This window comes from Pholcus phalangioides, unplaced genomic scaffold, assembly GCF_987345545.1.
Source record: "Pholcus phalangioides strain wild (caught in Gottingen) unplaced genomic scaffold, Ppha-v1.0 ptg000004l_1, whole genome shotgun sequence".
Lineage (NCBI taxonomy): Eukaryota > Metazoa > Arthropoda > Arachnida > Araneae > Pholcidae > Pholcus > Pholcus phalangioides.
Window position 1 is genome coordinate 53418320 of NW_028301597.1, and position 21296 is coordinate 53439615.

Below are 21296 nucleotides of genomic sequence, written 5' to 3' on the forward strand. Positions count from 1 at the left end.
ATCGTCATCATTTCACGACCGCTTTTGGTCAGAGTCATCTTTCACATCATGACATTTTAAATGACAATAGCGATGCATCTCGCATTTTTAAATTCATCAAAGCCATTGGTTTTTATAACAAATTATAGTTTTACAATTCATGTCATTGTTTTACGTTTGTTTTCCTTTTTATATGTTTTAATTTTTTGACACGACAAAAGGACATTTTTCTTATTTTTGTGTCATGTTTTGGCGCAGTTTGGCCAAATTGGTCCTTGCGCCAAAAAATTCAGAATCCAATCCAATCCAATCCAGAACGGTGTGCCAAAGTCAACCCACCTGCGCAAAATGCGGTGAGAAAGGCCACATTTTGGACAACTGCACTTCAACATCATTCAAGTGCATCAATTGTGATGGCAATTACCCTGCATATGACAGAAAATGTCCAAAAGAGATTCAGAAGATCAAGGTTCTTAATAACATCTCTTATATTGAAGCACGTTGTCGCATAACATCTAATCAAGCTTCAATAGTTGGTAAATCATATGCAAATATGACATCTCAATCACCAACTATGCCACCAAAAAGTTTCTATTACAACTCAGACCGAACCCATAGCTGACACAACTCAAACTTCATCCAATCAACCATGCAATAGTTGTGGCTGCTGTTGCTCTGCTGGATTCCGGAGGGAGTCCATTACCTCCGAAGAAGCGGGAAAAGCAATGGTGAACACATTGAAAATATATACTGGTACTAAACCCAAAATTAGTTCTGGAAATAAATCAGAAAAGAAACCTCTATTTTTTCTTGTCTGAGACTTCAATGCACATAATGATTTGGGGTTTTTAAATTTGGGGAAATGGTCAAACGGCTGTAAGACAATATGGACCTCGCCATCATGAATGATGGCAGTTTCACTCATTTCCATGCCCCAAACAATAGTTTCACTGCAATAGATCTATCCTTATAATCACATACACTCTTGTCCAACATGGTTGAACGGCTGTTAGACGCCATAGATCTCGCCATCATGAATGATTGCAGTTTAAGTCATTTCCATGCAAAAGATTTATCGTTATGTTCACCTTCACTCTTGCCCAACTGGTCCTGGTCGGTTGATCCGGACCTCCACGGGAGCAATCATTTCCCCTCTAGTGGTTAGGTGCCTTGATCGAGGCCATAGCATACTTGAGGGACCTCCTCGGTGGAAGCTTGTGGCTGCCTGATGTGCTGACTTCACGGTCAAGGCAGAAATCACGGAGGATATGGTTTCGCAACCTGATGTCGATCTTGTGACCAGTTGTATGATCTCAGCAGCCAATGAAACAATACCCAGTCTCCTCGAAACTTCCTAAACCTTGGTGGAACCACGAATGTAATCTTATGATTAAAGCACAGAAGAAAGCATGGAGTAGGTTCCAGCGGTATCCTACTCATGACAAGTTGGCATTTTTAAAAGCAAAGGTGATAGCAAGACGAACCAGGTGGCAGGCTCAACGCGAGTCCTGGCAAAAGTTTACCACGGGAATCAATTCATCAACTTCATCAGGTCTCAAAATCATTTGGGACCGGATCCGAAAAATCAATGGTCAATATCAATTTCATGCGATCACCATTTTAAATACCAATGGCACTATCATCAGCGATGTGTGGGATATTGCGGGCACCATCGCCGCTGTCTCCAGTGATGCAAATTAACCCCCATCGTTTCATCGTGTAATGTACCGGCTGTTGTTACATCCTGGGTTCTATTTTTTTATCTTTCCCCAACATAGTCAGCCTTTGCGAATGACAACAATGAAACAAACAATATTTTTTTCCACTTCTCAACTTTTAAACAGTTAAAGGATTAAACAATGTTTTAGAGTTTTAGCTTTAGTAAATATTGCACATAAAAATTAGTTTGGTCTCACCGATCTGTCAATCTATTAGACGGAGTTCGTTGCACCTATGCACACTCTCAGCTTCTGCATGGACGTCACCGGCCAGTATCCCAAGTAGTTGAGTCTCGAGATGATGTCTGCTCTGCATCTCATGTGATGGAGGTTCTATGACGGCATCAGCACTGCTCCGCTGTCCCTGTCGAGGTGTCCCTTCTCCAGGTGAGGCACACTAGACCAGGTTTCGGCGAAGAGTCTATCCCGAAGAGAAGGCTAATACATCAACTCTCTTCATCCCACGGCTGCCAGGAATAAGAGCCCCTAGGTCGTAGATTCACCAGAACATAATGACATACTCTGCAAGAGACGAGACGCCTTGCTAAGTGCTGAACTTTGTATGTTTGTTTGGATCTGCCCTTTTTTTTGCACAGTGGTGGCTTTTAAAGAAAAACTTCTATATTCCAAGAACCAATCGGACAGCAGAATCAATAGCCTGTAAAAACTTCAACATACTGAACAGTAAAACTCATTTACATATCATACGGAACAAAACTATTTTCAACTTTTGACATATGAAAGTTGGCAACACAGGAAAGGTAGGGTCTGTAACAATAGGCATATTACACATTGAAACACTCATGAAATTATTGACAGTGAAGTGGTCCATGGCCTGCAGACGGCATGAAGGTAAAAACATTGCACATTTTTCTTGTATAATATATTGTAAAACAGGGTGTAATGTGATAGGCCTCCTCATGGTGCACTCTGGGTGATTTATTTCAGGGTATTTACATTTCTTAAGTTTTCGATATTTACATTTCTTGTTAAGTTTTATATTTCACTGTTTACTTTTAATGATTTCTGTCATTAATTTTTAATTACAACCAAGAGTATGTTTTACATATTTTTTATGATATGTAATCAAGGTTTCTTTGGACATTTTTCAAATCAGATCCTAATAAAAAATTGCTTACATTGCAACTGATGTTTTTTCTTCTTCTTGTCTTGAATTCCTTCCTCCAATGCTTCCTAAGTGTTGCAGCACAAATTTATCCTAAACTGATTTTGATGGAAAGAAATTTTTATTTCAAAACTTAGCGCTCTTAAGGCTTCGGACACGTGCAACAGATAATGACGTGGTGCTTAGCATCCACCTGCAGTACACAGCTTAGAAAGGGAAAGCATTCATAAGACCATCGAAGAAAACTTGTTGCAGAGGATTTTTCCTCTTTCTCCAGTGAGACAAGTTTTCCAGCTGATGCAAATGGCAAGGAAAAGATGAGCCACATTAAATGGTGCCCTACCAATTTTGCTTCAAGTTTGCAGTTGACGGGGGGGGGGGGGGTGTTAAATAGCAAACTGAATGGAAACACTGCTTATTTCTATTACTCTGAAAGATTTTAACCTTTTGTCTAAGTCCGAAGAATGACAACAAATGCCACACAATCATCTTAATTAAATGCTGCTTTTCTCTCTTTGTGATTTAATGGGGTCCACTTTCCTGATAATTACGTTCTTGTGGAAAGATTTATATATAGAGAGCTGCTCACTTTTTTGGAAAATGAAAAAATGTGGCTGAACATTTCAAAACTGGAAAAAAATTATAGATTAATCTATCTGATAAACCCTCCAATTCAAATACGAACTGAAATGCTAATTATCTAATTTTATTCAGACATCGTTAAAAACATTTAAATTGCATTTACATGATATGAGCTTTAATGGAAACATCACAATTAATAGGCATATTTTAAGCATTCAACAAATGGTGCACAGTGAAATCCTTATGTACTTAGCAGTGGAATGGAAAAAGTAACATTTTAGAGGGAACACTTTGATATCTGAGCGCACGCTAATACAAGACATGTCCACGATGTCATGATAAAATGCACATAAATCAAGATTAACAGCGGTTACTGAACCCATGACCCCAGCCAGCACCAAATTCCCAAAATATCTGCACAATAATTGTGAAGAGTTGTAAAATGCTGATGGCATCATGGGAGTACAAAAACATACATAGCGCAAAAAAAAGTTTCTGAATCCTAATTTAAAAAAATATTAATGGAAGCTTCATCATGGTGTCACAGAGGTGAGCAAGAAAAAAAAAAAAACATTAAGTATTGCTGCAGCGAGATTTCACTAAGGCACTACATAAGATGAACTATATACATGAGTTGAGGGGGTGGGTGAATTTCTCATTGTCGTCCAGTGGCAAAGTAGTTCTCTATTCTGCCACGCAGTTCTTCCATCTCGCGAAGACAAATTCTCTGTTTCCTCAGATGGAGGGTGCCAGAGTTGATCATCTTCATCCAACAAGACAATGGGTGGCTGCAACCGGTCCTCGATGCACATGTTGTGCAGTACAGCACAGGCATTGATAATTTTTGATGCAATGAGAGGCCTCCATTTCAGGGTTCTCTGCTTACTCAGACACCTGAACTCAGATTTGAGAACACCATTGCGTCCCTCAATTGTTGACAGTGCTGACTTAAAAAGTCTATTGTACTTCTTTTCCGCAGCCGTTCTGGCTCCATTGACTGGTGTTAAGAGCCAATGCTCTAGCGGATAACCACTGTCACCTAAGGAAAATTGAATAATCAATTGATATATTTATGGATGGTGCCACAATATTTTCATGGTGGCGAATGAGTTTATTGTAAAATTTTGTGTAACTGAAGAATGAAAAACATATGCTTACCTATCAACCAACCAGGTGGATATGCTAGCCCCAAATCGTCGTCTTCCAGAAATAGTTTAGCCTGGCTGTTCCGCCAAATTAAAGCATCATGAGTGCTCCAGGGATAACGGCTGTTGATATTTATGATCCGTAGATCTACATCACAAATCTGTACAAACACACAAATGAAGAATTAAATGAACAAAGAATAATCAAGTTAAGAACACACTAGATTTAAATAAATCTACGAGAAAACTTCACATTTTGAATGACTATCAATACAAGTCATGTGGGGGAGGGGTGTGTTCCATGGTTTCAACAGGTGTAATGAGATAGATAGGCCTCCTCGTGGTGCACTCTGGGTAACGCCAAATCTATCACACGTCATTGTCATCGCATTTTTGTGCTCATATCATTCACTTTCAATAACCCAGATTACATGTTTATTTCTACACATTTACAGTACTTGTCTTGCGTCTAGTTTTGTCCTGCTCTTGTCTTTTATGTGCAACCCCTCATTGTGGGCCCCACTCAGACGGGGAGGGGTCCTCCCAGATGGGGCATTGCTTCTAGTGTATGCCCCACCCGAGACGCCTGTCTACCTGAGTGTTTGCCGTGCGTGGAGACCCGTAAGGCTGGAGATGGGGATCCTGGTTAGCCTGATGCGTTAGCTTTGGCCTCTGATTCAGCGGAAACGGAAGGCTTGGATTAGCTCCGTCCAGGTCAATCGGCTCTGGTCGCCTCGGTGGCTGAAGGGGTTACACTACTGGGCAGGTAGAGGGGCCGGACGGTGTTGAGAGGTTTGTTGGTGCTGCCTCACAACGATCTTGGATCTTGAATGCGCCTGCTCGCCTGCTTTGGTGTATAGCTCTCACCTAACCGGTCGTTGCTACTAACCTTCATTGGTTATGTGTGCGTGTCCCCTCATAGGGCTCCATGGTGGGTGAGAGTGGAACAATACTCATTTAAAATGGGAAAAAATCAAAATGCACCAAAACGTCAAAGAACTGCTTCCAAACACACGTCACTGTAACTGCTACAAATTCATCAACTGTCTCATTTTTCTTTCTGCAATCTTCAGATACTGAGAAACAGCTGGCCAAAGTATCACCATTTCTAATAGATAAAGCTCTCTATGGCACAGTAGGTACCTTAAAATCAGTGAAGGCCCTTGGTTCAGGAGACCTTCTCATCGAAACTAACACATCCAAACAAGCTGAACTCATTCAAAAGCTCACATCTCTCGGAGACATTCCAATAACAGTCAAAATCCATCCCACGTTGAATTATTCACGTGGTGTCATTTCAGATACTAACTTAATTAATATGGATGAAGAACTAACCCAGGAGCTGGCGTCTCAAGGCATAACATCAGCCAAACATATTATGAGCCGCAAAGATGGCAATCCAGCTCCAACACGTAATATAATTCTCACATTCTTATCATCAACATTACCGAAAGATATCAAAATTGGTTATTATAACCTCAAAATCCGGCCATACATTCTTAACCCCATTCGATGCTTCAACTGCCAAAAATACGGTCACTCACGAACGGCGTGCCTTAGTCAACCCACTTGCACAAAGTGCGGTGAGGAGGACCACATTTCGGACAACTGCACTAATTCACCATTCAAGTGCATCAATTGCGGTGGAGACCACCCTGCATTTGACAGGAAATGTCCGAAATGGAATGAAGAAAAAGAGATCCAGAAGATCAAGGTCCTTAATAACATCTCATATATCGAAGCACACCGTCGTATAACCTCTAACCAAACTCCAATAGGAACTAGATCATAGTCTAATATGATAACAAATCCATTGTCAGCTAATAAGACTAACACTGTCACCAAAGCATCTGTAACAACTCAGACTGAACCAATAGCTGACACATCAACTAACCAACACTAACCAACCATGCAATAGTTGTGGCTGCTGTTGCTCCGCTGGATTCTGGAGGGAGTCCACTACCTCCGAAGAAGAAGCGGGAAAAGCAACGGTGAACACATTCAAAATATCCACAGGTACTAAACCCAAGATCAATTCTGGAAACAAATCTAAAAAGGACCAATTAAAGACCAGATATTCAAAAAAAGCAATACAGAGAGCAATAAAATATCCCACCCTCAAAAATGTGTCACTAATTGATGACAAGTCAATTGGTGATATGGATCTCTATAATCCGTCAGAATCTGGTAGTACTCGCCGGAAACTAGACTGGAATAAATTTAAAGACCTTGAACCGTCTACTACTACTTAATTTATGTCCAACATAATTCAGAGATGTCTTAGATCCAATTACAAAGATCTCAAGGATTTGATCGTGGGGAAATGGAACAGTTTAGACAGCATGGAGCTCGCCATCACGAATGATGGCAGTTTCACTTGTTTCCATGCCCCAAATAATAGTTTCACTGCAATAGATCTGTCTTGTAACACTTTTTATTTTAAGACTCAAAGGTGTGTTGAACCAACTCCCCTTGTCTGTCACTGGCGCACTCTATGTGGATGATCTGTTGATATCTTACCAATCAGTGAATATGAGGTCAGCCAAGAGACAATTGCAAACTGCTCTCAACAAGATCAGCAAGTGGGCTCATGATAATGGCTTCTATTTCTCCGCCGACAAAACTGTTGCTGTGCACTTTTGTCGGCGTCGAGACCTTCATGATGACCCACAATTGTTTCTAAACAATAGTCAAATACCCATAGTGGAAAAAAGTAAATTCCTCAGCATCACATTCGACAAGAAACTCACTTTCAAACCTCATAGTGCGCAATTAAGAGCTTGTTGCATGAAGACGATGAACCTCTTGAAGGTCATCTCTTCTACATTGTGGGGAGCAGACCGCAAGTCGCTCCTCCACTTATATAAAGCTCTAGTAAGATCAAAGCTTGGAGAGCCTATGTTGAATGTAACGAGCCATCACTGACATCAAGACGCAAGCAACTTTCCTTGAAATATTATATCAAGATGAAGTCTTTTCCAGATCATCCACACTTCATAGTGTCATTTTTAATCCCTCATTTCATAGACTTTTTGCTGCTCGACCTTCATGTGTTCCATCTTACGGTCTTCGTATGGGGGCACTTGTGAAAGAACTAGAATTAGACATCAGTCGTGTGGCCCCAGTTGCTTGGCAACTGGCACCATGGGAGCAGTCTCTGCCAGAGGTCTCTCTTTCATTATCATTATACCCTAGAGCCACCATAGCAGATGTCATATATCGACAGATATTCTTTAGGCACAGGGGTAGGTACAATAGGTACTTCCCCATATATATACCAACGGCTCTAAGAGCCCTGGGTATGTCAGTTGTGCCTACATCTGCTGTGAGAAGACATTTTTCAAACTTCACGACACATTCTCTATTTATTTGGCAGAACTGTACGTAGTCCTTCAGGCTCTACGTCATATGCGACGCAAACGCCACCGACGATGCATCATTTATAGCGACTCTCTCAGCGCATTACAAGCATTGTGTTCCTTCACTTTTCATACCCATCCATTTATTCATGCCATTTTTCATGAATTGAATCACCTCACTCATCATGGTACCACAGTAAAATTTTACTGGGTACCAGGTCATGTAGGAATACCGGGCAACGAAAAAGCAGACAACGCAGCTCGAACAACAACTAACATTGATAATAGCCTTTTGATACCTGTCAGTGACCACTTCTCAATCCTCTGGGAAGTGATGCATCACCGCTGGCAGGAGCACTGGAACAATCAAATAAATAATAAACTTCGTGCCATCAAGCCTACACTTGGCCTTTGGCATTCGAGCTGCAGAAGTAACCGAAAGGAGGAAGTTCTGCTTGCCCGGTTACGCATAGGACACAGTTGCCTAACACAATCATATTTGTTATTACGAGAGAGTCAACCAGAGTGCCCTCATTGTCAAAGTCCATTGCTCATGCATTTACTTGTTCACATCATCGTCATCATTTTACGACCGATTTTGGTCATGACATTTTAAATGACAATAGCGATGCATCTCACATTTTTAAAGTCATCAAAGCCATTAGCATAGCTGCCAAGTCTCCAGATTTTTCCGGGAATCTCCCGAATTTTAGCTTCATCCCTCGACCTCCCGAAAAGTTCTTAAATCTCCCAAATTTGTACAAAAATCACAAAAAATCCCTAATTGTCCCTAAAAATTCCCCACTTCATTAAAAAAAATCCCCGCTTCTGAAAACAATTTTTAAGGAATTTCTTGTGGGGCATGAAGTCTTTTGCCCGTTTTTTCTCCTTTCGAAATGACATCACACGTCGTAAATGGGGAAATTCCCTTTTTAAGGAAGTTTTACAAACCCTCTGATGGTAACAAGAAAGTTGTTTGTCTTACCGTGCAGGGAAATAGCTTAGCAGCCAATAGTCCTGGATAATAATTGAAGATTATAGTGACGCACATGTAGTCAAAACTTCCTCTTTGTTGAAGTTACGTACGTGCGATATAACAAAACATGTGAATACTTATAAGCAAAAACATATTTAATCAATTTTAAAGATATTTATTCCCCGATGAATTTCCTTTCATCAAATGTTCCAAAAAAAGGCAGACTTTCTTTTTGTACAAATTGTGTTACGGACATAAACATCGGTCATGGTGGAAAGACTGCCATCATCACTCATGTGAAATGAAAAAAAAACATCAAGTGTCACAAAAAATCAGTGTTCTTCAAAAATTGACGCTTTTTCCCTTAATCTTCCGATGATTTTGGGGTCATTCGCGCAGAATGTTTGTTCACATCGTTTCTGATTGAATATTTTTTTTAGATCATTTTAAAGTTTTGGCCTTCAATTTCACTTGTTTTTCAATAGGGATTTTCTTCCATGTGTGTAAAATCCCTATTTTATTTGACTTCAATTGCTGAGTAGGGATTGTATTCCCTACGCTTTAACTTTTATGTGTGGGAAATCCCTTTTTTATTTATTAGGGAGTAGTTTTAGCATAAAATACAGGTCTGCATGAAAATCTCTGTAATTTTCATTTTCAAAAGTTGGCAGCTATGCATTGGTTTTTATGACAAATTATAGTTTTTACAATTCATGTCATTGCTTCACGTTTTATGCATACTTTTACCTTTTGACATGAAAAGAACAATTCTTGTATTGATTTACATAGACATTACATTTGTTCTGGCGCAGCTTGACCTAGATGGTCCTTGCGCCAAAAAAATAAAAATTCAATCCAAATGACAATAGCGATGCATCTCACATTTTTAAAGTCATCAAAGCCATTGGTTTGTATAACAAATTATAGTTTTACAATTCATGTCATTGTTTTACGTTTCATGTTGCTTTTTATCATGCGCTTTTTCAAATTGGTTTTTGCGATAAACTTAAAATCCAATCCAATAAGAATACATAATGAAATGCTGCTACTTACTGTGTGTTAATAGAATGGCACATTTTCCTATTGACATAGGCAGGATCCAGGTAAACAGGATCATTTTTGGAAGTGCTTCAATGGCAATGTGTGTGCAGTCAACTGCGCCTCTATTATCCTGGTAAACTCATATGACACCAGGAACTTCGATTGGAGATCATTGTATTCAGATACTTCAGGAAAATTTATGTACCTAAGCAACAATTTTTCATTGATCGCTTTGGTGACCGAAATGATGGAGTTTTTAACAGATTGTTGACTCATGGTACAGCATGGATCTCGGCCCAAAGTTTTTTGATATGCACCTGTCGCATAAAAGCACACAGAACATGTGAGGAAGAAAAACAATTTTCACTGTAGTTTTTAAAGAGGAACAACTAAGTGAATGGGGGGGGGGGGGAGAGTAAAAACGGTACATACATGTGCACACAAAAACTGTTTATTTGCAGACATGTTAAGGGGTTAGGCCCATGAGACACAGATTATTTATGTGAAAGTGAATAAGTTCATGAGTGGTTACAGACTTTTAAGGTGAGGTAGAGGGGGTTCGAGCAAGATTACGATGCAGGTACATATGAAATGAAAATCCTATATAACAATACCCTATATCACATCAATTATCTATATAACAACATTATTCTGTAGCACTGATGTGCTTTTCATGGTTTAACATATATCTTTAACGATTATTCCTATGCAATGATACATTTCTCAAGTTCTTTGCACAGTTATATAGGCGTTTAACTGTATATACATATATATGCAATAGGTAAAGCACATTGCCGCCCCCATATCTCTGCCAATGGCTCGCAAAAAAGAGACAAAATTACTTGACATAGTAATGGAGAGTGAAAAAATTGACAATTGGGGCTTAGCTATGGATGTGCAAATTAATGATTCAATAAATGTTTTTAGCCATAAGCACCCATGTTGGACACATTGGGAAAGCTCAAAAACATTGGGAGAGGGGACCTTGAACCTTATACACTGCTGGCCACTGTAAATGCAACACCCTGAAGGAAGCATGCAAATAATATGAAATTTACAACATGCATTAGCGGAGGTGAGATATGCAAATGATTAGAATTTCAGTGCAGACGCACATCACACGCGCCAGTGGCGCCACTTCAAAGCGCTATTTAAGGCTTGGAGATTTCGACGATTTGAAGTACGGCAATTGTGTTTTTCTTGTGGTTTTTTCAAAAAAACGATCAATTATGCCTCGTAGAAAACAGCGATCATCTTTTGATCAAGTATCCGAGTTCGACAGAGGAAGGATAGTGGCCTACCGAGATTGTGGATTATCTTTCAGGGAAATCGGTAGTCGTGTTGGACGAAACCAAACAACTGTAATGCGGATAATATGTGATCGTTGGATGCAGGAGGGTACGACGGACCGACGTGTTCGATCGCATCCACCTCAGTGCACCACTTCACATGATGACAGGCGTATGGCAGTGACGGATCGCTCAGCCACATCATGAACCATAGCACAGCGCATTCAGTCTGTACCGCATCATCCAGTGTCTGCGCGTACCATTCGACGCCGTTTACAGCAGAGTGGTCTGTCCGCAAGACGTCCATTGCTTCGTCTACCCTTGACGCAGAACCACAGACGTCTCCGCCGCCGCCAATGGTGCGATGAAAGAAGGATGTGGACGGCACAATGGAATGAAATTGTCTTTACTGACGACTCACGCTTCTGTCTGCAACACCACGATGGTCGGATTCCACATTGCCGGTACTTTAAAAAGCCAGCGCTACATCTCCGAGGTTTTGGAGCCAGTTGTCCTTCCTTACCTTCAGGGCTTGCCCACAGCCATATTTCAACAGGATAATGCGCGACCACACGTGGCACGCATTGTCCAAAGGTTCTTCGTCAATCGCCAGATTGAATTGCTTCCCTGGCCAGCTCGCTCTCCGGATCTTTCGCCGATAGAAAACATGTCCATGGTTGCTCAACGATTGACCCAGATTACATCCCCAGCTGCCACACCAGATCAACTTTGGCAACGCGTGGAAGCTGCTTGGTCTGCTGTACCCCAAGAACACATCCAAAGTCTCTTTGAATCAATGCCGAGGCGTGTGGCAGCGGTGATCTCCAACAATGGCGGCTACTGATTTTGGCAGGAACCACACTTTACAGAAGTCTAAATTTAATCATTTGATGCTTGGTCAACATGTTATCTACAAAATAAATATTGTTGCGATATCTCTTGTCTTTCTTGGTGTTGCAATTTGGGTGGCCAGCAGTGTATTTACGTAGATACACATGGAGATCATAACAAACATTGGTGGGGTGATACAAGTTTGCGCTTATTTCTTAGCTATATTATCAAAGCGTACAAAAAATATCTGGAAGTGCCATAATGTCACAGGGTGGAACTCAAACCTAATGTTCCCATAAGCTTCCATTACAATTTCGGCGAAGGATGCAAGTTTTCACCATTGCTGTGAATGTTTAAACGGTGTGGGTTTTTTTTTTGTTCCAACTTTATTTTATGCTGACCAATCGTCAAAATTCTCAAAGAAGTGGCTCCGGCCCACGGAATGGATACAAGTTCATGCCTATAATGTGAATGTTTACACAGTTTGCAATGTTTTTGTTTCAAACATAATTGTATAATTTCATCAATCTGTCACAATTGTCACACAAATGGCTCTGGCCCGTGAAGCGGATTGAAGTTGACGCCTATAATGTGAATGTTTTCACATGGTTAGCCATGTTTTCATTTCACACGTAATTGTATAATTTGAACGATCTCTGTCAAAATTCTAAAAACAAATGGCTTGGCTTGGGCTCAGCACATGGGCGGGATACAAAAGCTATTGTTTGGACTAGGTGACAAATATTGGTGGAGGGGGCATAGGCAGAGATAGACTTGAAAGTCTGGGGGGGGGGACATGGTCATTATTGCTGGGGGGCGGCACGATGATGATGTCAATTCATATATACATTAGATCAGTCGACTTCACCTTTGATGATGGGGGGGGGGGCCATAGGCCCAATTTTATGCCACGTAAACATTGCACACAAACATTGTATACAGACATTTTATATAAACTTTTTAAACGTTGCTTCAGCAGGGCTCGGACCCCTTGTTCTTTAGCAAAAAATAAAAAAAAAATTTAACTAAGAAAGCTCTATGTTAATTCATGTAATTGAATAACACATTAAAATGGGTAAAGCACTGTCAGCCTACCCTCCACGTAGTTGGCAGGAAGGGTCGCATTAATATATTGATAAGAACAACATAATTTCACAAACACTGATTACACCTATAGGATGATAAAAGACTAACAACCAAAAAAATTTTTTAAATTTCAATTATTACACTTATGTAGCTTTCTCTAGAAGCTTCATTGAATAAATACCAAACTGTAAAATCTCAATCAAACTAGAAAAGCATATTTACTACTAAGGCATTTCTAAATTTAAAAAAGAAAATAAATAATGATTAGGAGAAAGGTTTCAAAAAGCACTATTTTTTTTATTAATTTGGAGAAACTTGTTATAGAAAAATAAAGTACCTGGTATTCTTTATTTATTTTAAACTTGACCAATGATATTAAAGATAGCATGCCTGGCATACAGATTTCACCAATCAAGGCAATGCTGTCGGTATGGCTTTGAGAAGGGACTGATGATTGGTAATTTTTTATCTCATCCCTTTATTCATTTTTTCCCCCTTAAACACTGAAACTATGCATTGCTCTATTATCTGGCACAACCATTTGTTTTTTATGTTCAGCCATTTTGTCAATTTGTTAGCTTAAAATCTGAGGGGAAAAGCAGAGTTGCTGTGATTAAAAATCCACCTCAAATTTGAAATAAAAAATGAACAAAGGTGGCAGACCATCAGACAGTGTGTGGCAAAATTTTTTGAAAGTAGACAATGATGGGAAATCAGGAAGTAATGGAAAATATGCCAAATGCAAGAACTGTGGAAAAGCGGATAGATTGAGGAAACACATTTTTAACTGCGAAACTGAAAAGGTATGTGAGAATAAAAATTCAAGCAACATGGAAACTATGAATTGTGATGGATTAGCTGACCTTGAAGTGCAAAAAGAAGCGAGTGAAAATATAGTTGTGGCACCACCAAAGAAGATGAAAATTCAGCTATCTTTAGACTCGCATGTTTTAAAAACAAATCACAGAACTGCAGAAAATTTGGATTTACTGGTAGCAAAATTTTTTTTATGCTAATTACCCTTCATTCTCCATAGCTGAGCACCCAACTTTTAGGGAGTTGATCACATCTTTGCGTCCTGGATATAACTCCCCAAGTCGTAAGGCATTAGTAGGACAACTTTTAGACACCATTACAGCTGAGGTAAAAAATAAAACCAAAAGAATTGTGGATGACAAACAAGTTATTCTAATTGAAGATGGGTGGAGTAATATTCATAGACTCAGTAATAGCAACTTGTATTCAGAGTGAGGAAAAAGCTTATTTTCTGGATTCAGTGGAAGCAGGAACTCGTACTAAAAATGCACACTATCACAAAGATATCTTGCAATCATCTATTGAAAAAGCAAAGATAGAAAATAATTGTGATGGAAAGGCGGTAGTCACCGAAAATGTCAGAGTCATGGAGAAAGCAAAGGAACTCCTGTCTGAGGATAACAGCTTGTTGTTATATGGTTGCAATGCTCATTACTTGAACTCATTGGGGCAAGATATTATGCCAGTATCAGTTTTAAAGAACATTTGTTAGAGTTGAGAAGTTTTTTCGGAATCGCCAAGTGCATTGCTCGGAGAAATTCCAAACTCACTGAAACCTCAGTTGTCAGGAGATACTAGATGGAAAAGCCAGATGACTTGTATTGAGAGTTTTTGCGTAACCGAACAGCATATCAAAAAATTCTCGAAGAATATGAAGAAAAAATTGATGCAGATATAGCTGCTCTCATAAATGATTATAATTTATGTAAACAGGCAAAGGATACTTTCCACCAGCTTAAGCTAGTTACTGATTCATTAGACCGTTTACAAAAGGACAGTTCAACTATTTATGAAGCCTGCCATACATGGCTCATGTTGTTAAAAGAAGAATGCTTACAGTCTCGAATCAACGAAATAGTAAAACGAATGAATCAAGCACTGCAACCTTTTCATTTCCTTGCTTACTTGCTGAATCCAAAATGAAGGAGAAGGTCTGTCTAACACTCAAAAAGAAGCAGCTCGTTTATGACTAATAGAGAAGTATCCTGACAGCATTTCCCTGTTGATTGCATACGAAGCTGAAGCTGCACCGTTTCCTCCAACCTACTTCACGCCATCTGGGAGAAGTATCAATCTTATCACATGGTGGACAGCAGTCAGAAAAACACTGGAAGAAGAAGGCTTTTCAAAAGACTGTCTTCAACAAATTGTTTTTTTACTTTCATGTCCCGCAAGTTCTACATCAATTGAAAGAATATTTTCAAATTTTGGACTGATACACACTAAACTTAGAAATCGTCTTGGCACAAATAGGGCAGCTAAATTAGTTATGTGTAATCGAATGTTAATAGGTGCAGCTGAGCTTGATTATTAGGCCCTCCGCACACAGAGGGATTACTGGGCGAGCGAACTACAATTCTTTTTTCCCTCTCTCTCCCCCTCACTTCTCAACTAAGTAAGTTGGAGACCGCCAACGACGCGATTGCTTGGCGATTTTTACGCACAGCGATTGCAGAGTGAGTGATTGGTGTTTCGAGTGATCTGAAAAGAAGTATGATTCTAATCGAATCACCCAAATTGTCAGGTAAAAGAAATTAACACAGAATGAAGTTTTAAACGATTTTCTATAGCGGTGCATTGCTGCTTGAAATTTGAGCTGTGATCCTTTATAAGTACTTTATAATTTTTTAACACTGACAGATGAAATTGACAAAAAAAACCCCAACACGGGTGTTTTCAGACATCAAACAAATGTTTCTGTAGTGTTTATTTTGATTACAAACATTTCCAACAAGCTGCAGGCATGCTCAAATCTATTTTTACTGCTAGTTGATGCAAACATGAATTTAAGAAAGAGAATAGTCAACTGACCTTGTGGGGAATTGAACCGATGTCCTCATTTTCCAGGTGAACGCCATAGACCACTAGACTACAAAGGCAGCTATTCTCAATATTTCTTTACAGCTTGTGTGCTCTGAACAGGACCATTCATGGAAAGTCAAAGATTGAGAATTGTTGCCTTTGTTGTCTAGAGTGCTCGCCCGGAGAGAGAGAAGGTGGATTCAATACCCTGCAACTTTTTTGACTTTTCTTTCTCTCCTAAATTTGCTGAAATAACATGATCTCACCAGTTTATGAAATACCAGCTCAATTGTATTAACAATAATAAATTTATCGTATTCATAAATGTCTTGTGTCCCGCCCCTAAAGGCATACACATAGTATATAACCATTTTTTATTCAGTGCAAGCCAGATAACAAAAACCACTCCATCCATAATCGTAATGGAAGGCATTTTGTGTATTCTGTGGATGTGTGTAAATGATCTAGAGTGTTTTTTTTTTCTTATAACAGACACGAGAAAAACCTTTTTGTTACAAATTGATAAAAAAGTTCCACTTTCCCCAAGAATTCAGCTACGTAATGCAGTAAATTATATTTTTATAAGTAGTATGCATTGGTATTTCAAACATTCATTAGCAAGGTGAGGAAAATATAGACTATAAGGATATGCATCACAATATGTACAGTATTTACATTTCATATGTATTTAGGTTGTGACAACAATATAAAAGTTTATTGAAACCAATAATACAACTGTTTGAGTGAATTCAACCACACACACAATGATACGGTTATTGGTTGTATTTTCAAGTTTTGTTGAAGATCTTTTATCAGATGTTTATAGTTACCCTGCCTTATGCCATGAGTATCATAAAGAAACAAATTATATACAATAATTCCATTGCCAAGGCACTGACCCCCGAGGACTCAAAAAATAATATAAGTAATTTCGGACAACACTTGGCGGCGATGATGAGGTAAATATCGCATGTGCTTCAGTAGCTTCTTCAAATTGTGTGTGTGTGGGGGGGGGGGGGGTATATTTATACCCCTCTTTTAACTGAATGAAATTGTGTAGCATGCACACACTCTTCACTATATTCACAACTTTAGCATTGCTGCGGCACCGTATTGGTGTACTCAATACTTGGAACTTTTCAGCCATCATGCCAAAGGCGCATTCAATTGTTTTTCTCCCTCTGCTCAATCTATAATTAAATACTCTCTTCCCATTGTCAGAGATTCTTTTAGAGTATGGACGCATTAAATTTGTTGACAATGGGAATGCCTCATCAGCCACAAAGTACTGAGGAAAAATGCTACCATTTTCGTCACATGGCAGTCTGGAGGGAGGCAGGAATCTCCTGTTGCGAATTCACTAACCAATATCTCATGGCAGACGCTTGAAATATGCCGCCATCGCTATTTCTACCCGCATAGCCAGCCTCTACCATCGTGAATAAGCCATCTGCATCACAGCTGGCTAACAGTATGATGGAGTGATAGGATTTATAGTTGAAATTAGTTGAACCTGTGTTTGGAAGCTTCTCTATAGTGATGTGTTTTCCATCCACTGCACCTATACAATTTGGCAGGTTCCACAATGACAAAAAGCATTCTGAAATTTGTCTCCATCGCTGCATGTCAGGTTTTGCTAAATATTGTTTGTTTAGTTCGTCCCACAACGTCTTTGTAGTCTCAGCTACAATGCGCCCAACTGTGGTCCCCCCTCGAGCAAAGTACAGACCAAGGGAGACAAAGGAACATCCTGCAGCCAGATACCTGTGAAAATCGAGAACAAAATTATTTTCGTCAGTTTGTTGAATTTCTCAAAAACTGAAAAAATGATATTATTTCACCTCACTTTTAAAATGTAACACCACCATTTGTCTTGCGGGGTTGGTGCTATAACAGGGTTTGACTGTGAGTACTTTATAACTTGGAATGCATCCTAGGCCTTCTGTGTTAATGTTTTGTACTTTTATTTTGCAGTGCATGACTGCAAAGACAAGTGGAAGAACTTGAGGACAACTTTTGTGAGAAAGCTGAGACCTCCTGCTAGCGGTTCTGGGTCAAGAACCAAAAAACCATATTATCTGAATGAGGCAATGCAGTTCACCCTGCCTTTTGTGAAGACTGCAGGTGCACCAAGTGGAAATTTTCCATCAGTTCCGATGGACCAATCACAAAATTTTGACATACCAGAAAGCTCTCAAGTGCCAATTGATGACAAATTTTTGGGATCTACAGAGACAGAAGTCCCAGACTCTCCACCTAATCCCCCTCCATCAACTTCAGCTTTGCCTGATACACAATCCAGAGGCATTCTCCGGAAAAGGAAGGGCTGCAATACCAGCAATGCGGATGAAGCCTTCACAGAATATTTCAGCATGAAAAAGACGAAAATGACTGCTGTCTCTGCTTCACCTCCTGTAGACGCACTAAAAGAGTCTATGCATCAGTTCGTAGGCTGCATCTTACCAGATCTGGGGCTTATGACTAATGTACAGGTTCGAACATTCAAGAGACGGTCTCTTTTGTTGATAGACAAATATACTTGGAAACAGTCCCTTCGATGCCACACAGGCTCATGTCCAACCAGTGGAATTAATTTTATTATTACAATTTATTCAGTCAATGTATTTCTCAACAAATGCAAAGCGAGATAAAACTTGGGGACTATTTTAAAATTCTATGGGTTTTGTCATCATAGGATGAAATTAAATAAGAACATGTAGGACGGAAAAGACCCAATTTCGGTTCTTTTTTGGGTCTTTCTCATGTTAGACCTTTTATTCAATTTCAATCTTTTGATAATGAAATCCATAGAGATTTTAAACGATCAAGAGGTTTTATCTCATTTGATTTGAATTTGTCAAGAAATACATTGATTTCACTGGTTTTATTATTTCAATGTGTATATATTGTTTATAATTTTTGTTAACCCTTCGACAGTTACGCATATTCAGATAAATCCTTTGAAAATGAGCAGAGCCTGTTCAGAAAAGACGATGCTTTCCCCCATTCTCACCAGCAGGTAGCCGGATTTTCGGTGATTGGGGATCCTCCCATCGCAACAATACCTCAACAACATGAATAGACCTATTGTAGATTAGCCACAATGGCCTCACTGAGTGTTTAAATTTTTATGAAACCTAGGAAATCAGTTTTCCCTGATTTCTTGGAGAAAAATTAGAAATTTTCATTTTCACCAATTTTTTTATATTTTTGGATTCATGCAAAAAGATCATTATTTTAATTGAAAGATAATCATAAATAATTATTATTACATGAAAATCTCGAGTATTCCATTGGTAATAATGAAAACTTCTATAAATTTTCACTTCTGAAAAACGTTGTTTTTAGTAAATGTTTACTAATTAATTTTTTTAATGAAGTAATGGTAAAAAAAATTAATAAAGAAATCACAGAACGTAAGTGGAAACGTACGAACAATTATAATCATTTTTTTTAAATTCTTTGACGAAAATTATGTGCGTCTTACTTGAGGCTTCGACGATGGTATTTTTCCACAAAAACTTTTTTTTCTTTTCTAGATGTGGCTTATACATCCTTACCGGAATTTACGGTTATTGAATCGAAAGTTTCATGAATACTCAATATAAAATCAATTTCTATTGTATGACACACATTGTGGACATTCAATGTTTACTGGATAAATGTCAGTCTATTAATTTATCTGTTGGTATTCAGTATGCGATGATACGAATATTCATATATGTACGCTACATTTCAAAACATTTTAATGAAGTTTAAAAAAAATATTAATAATTAGCAGTTGATTAGTTACCATACAAATAAAATAATTTTTTCGTGGATAGTTTTGTCTTCAACAAAGTTTTGTGAAATGTTTGTCTTAAGCTGGCCCAATTATTTTCTATATGCAAGTTCAGGGGTCGCACATCCTTACAAACTCCTTAAAAAGTCCTTACTTTTTATTTCCCTGTGGAAGGGCCCTTATAACTCCTTACTTTTTATAGCCACTCCTAAAAAGGTTTTTTTTTTCTCTGAAGGAATGAATGATCCTTCTTAGAATAGGCATTCCCCATGGAGATCCCAATAGTGTTGCTAAAGGGCCCTACACACGTTCAGTTATGCCTGCACAGTTATACCTGTACAGGCATAACTGAACGGTTCGATGCATCCACACCATTCAGTTATACCTGTGCAGGCGAAGCTTCTGGAACCGGTTCTAGGCAATCTGTGGGGATATTTTCACTCTTCGATCTCTGTCTTCGCGGTCTTTTGATCAGTTCGGATTTTTTCATAGTCTATAAAGTTCGGAATTTTCTAGTATGATTTTCACAGATGATGATGCTTTGGGTGTAGTTGGATTGGTTATGGCACTGAAAGTCATTAACTCAAAAAAAGAGAAAAAAAAACGGGTAACGTGGTGCAAAGATTGGTTAAAAAAAGGCAACAATATTCGCACGTTAAATTATTACAGGAATTGAGATTTGCACCAAAAGATTGGCAAAATTTTCTCAGAATGGATCAAGATACCTACTCAAAGCTACTAACTTCGGTGACTCCATTAATATGTCATTATTCATAAATCACCCCCTCACCCCCCAAAAGGTGAGGCTGGGATCAGGATTCTGGTTTCAGAGCCCGAGACGATTCCCATAATTCTTTTTCCCACGTTAAAAAATTCACTACAGTGGCGGCCCGGCAAAGAAAATAGCCTCTATGCCCTGCGGCAGAATGTGGGTGGGGAGGGGCACGGGGGTGACGCCCAAGAGCCGCGACGCACACTTTGAGGAATACTGCTGTAATGGAAGATGTTGAATCTACATCATATAAAGTACAATAATGTATTTTTTTCCTTCAAAATTTTGATGCTACTAAAACCTCTCATATTGACCGATTGTTATGACTTAAGTAAGAGGCACTACTGCCTACTCATGCTTATCAAGGATGCTATCCATATCTACAGTGATTACGACAATATAAGCAATAAAAGAGAAATTTTGGTATTACAGTCGACGCCCGATATAACGACCCCTTCGTCCCGTCGAGAAGGGACGTTATATTTGGGGCAAGGTCGTAGTGAGAGGGGGAGACTTGAGGGTGTGGTCGGGCTTGATTGGGAGGGTCCTTATATAAGTAAAACATATCATCGTAGTTCTAGGAAAACATTTGACGCTTATCCTACCAGTCGCTGTAATAGAATGATTGCTATAACGGGAATGATTGCTATAACGGGAGGTTGTTGTAACGAGCGTCAACTGTATCTACGAAAACAAGCATCGTTTCTCCTCTGAATATACAGATAGGGGATACATGCTCCTTCAGCATCGTATGATAGCATTTTTTTCCCGCG

The 21296-nt window shown here is 39.1% G+C and overlaps 1 long non-coding RNA gene across 3 annotated transcripts in view; it reads right to left on the reverse strand.

Annotated features, from left to right (window-relative positions):
• Positions 1-3540: 3540 nt before the first annotated feature.
• LOC149087846 (uncharacterized) overlaps positions 3541-21296 on the reverse strand; it is a 45285-nt gene continuing 27529 nt past the window's right edge. For all 3 annotated transcript variants that reach the window (XR_016192552.1, XR_016192553.1, XR_016192551.1), the window contains 3 exons: positions 9939-10243; positions 4564-4711; positions 3541-4444 (listed from right to left, as the gene is read on the reverse strand). This is a non-coding gene — a long non-coding RNA (uncharacterized LOC149087846). The remainder of the gene's footprint in view (positions 4445-4563; positions 4712-9938; positions 10244-21296) is intronic.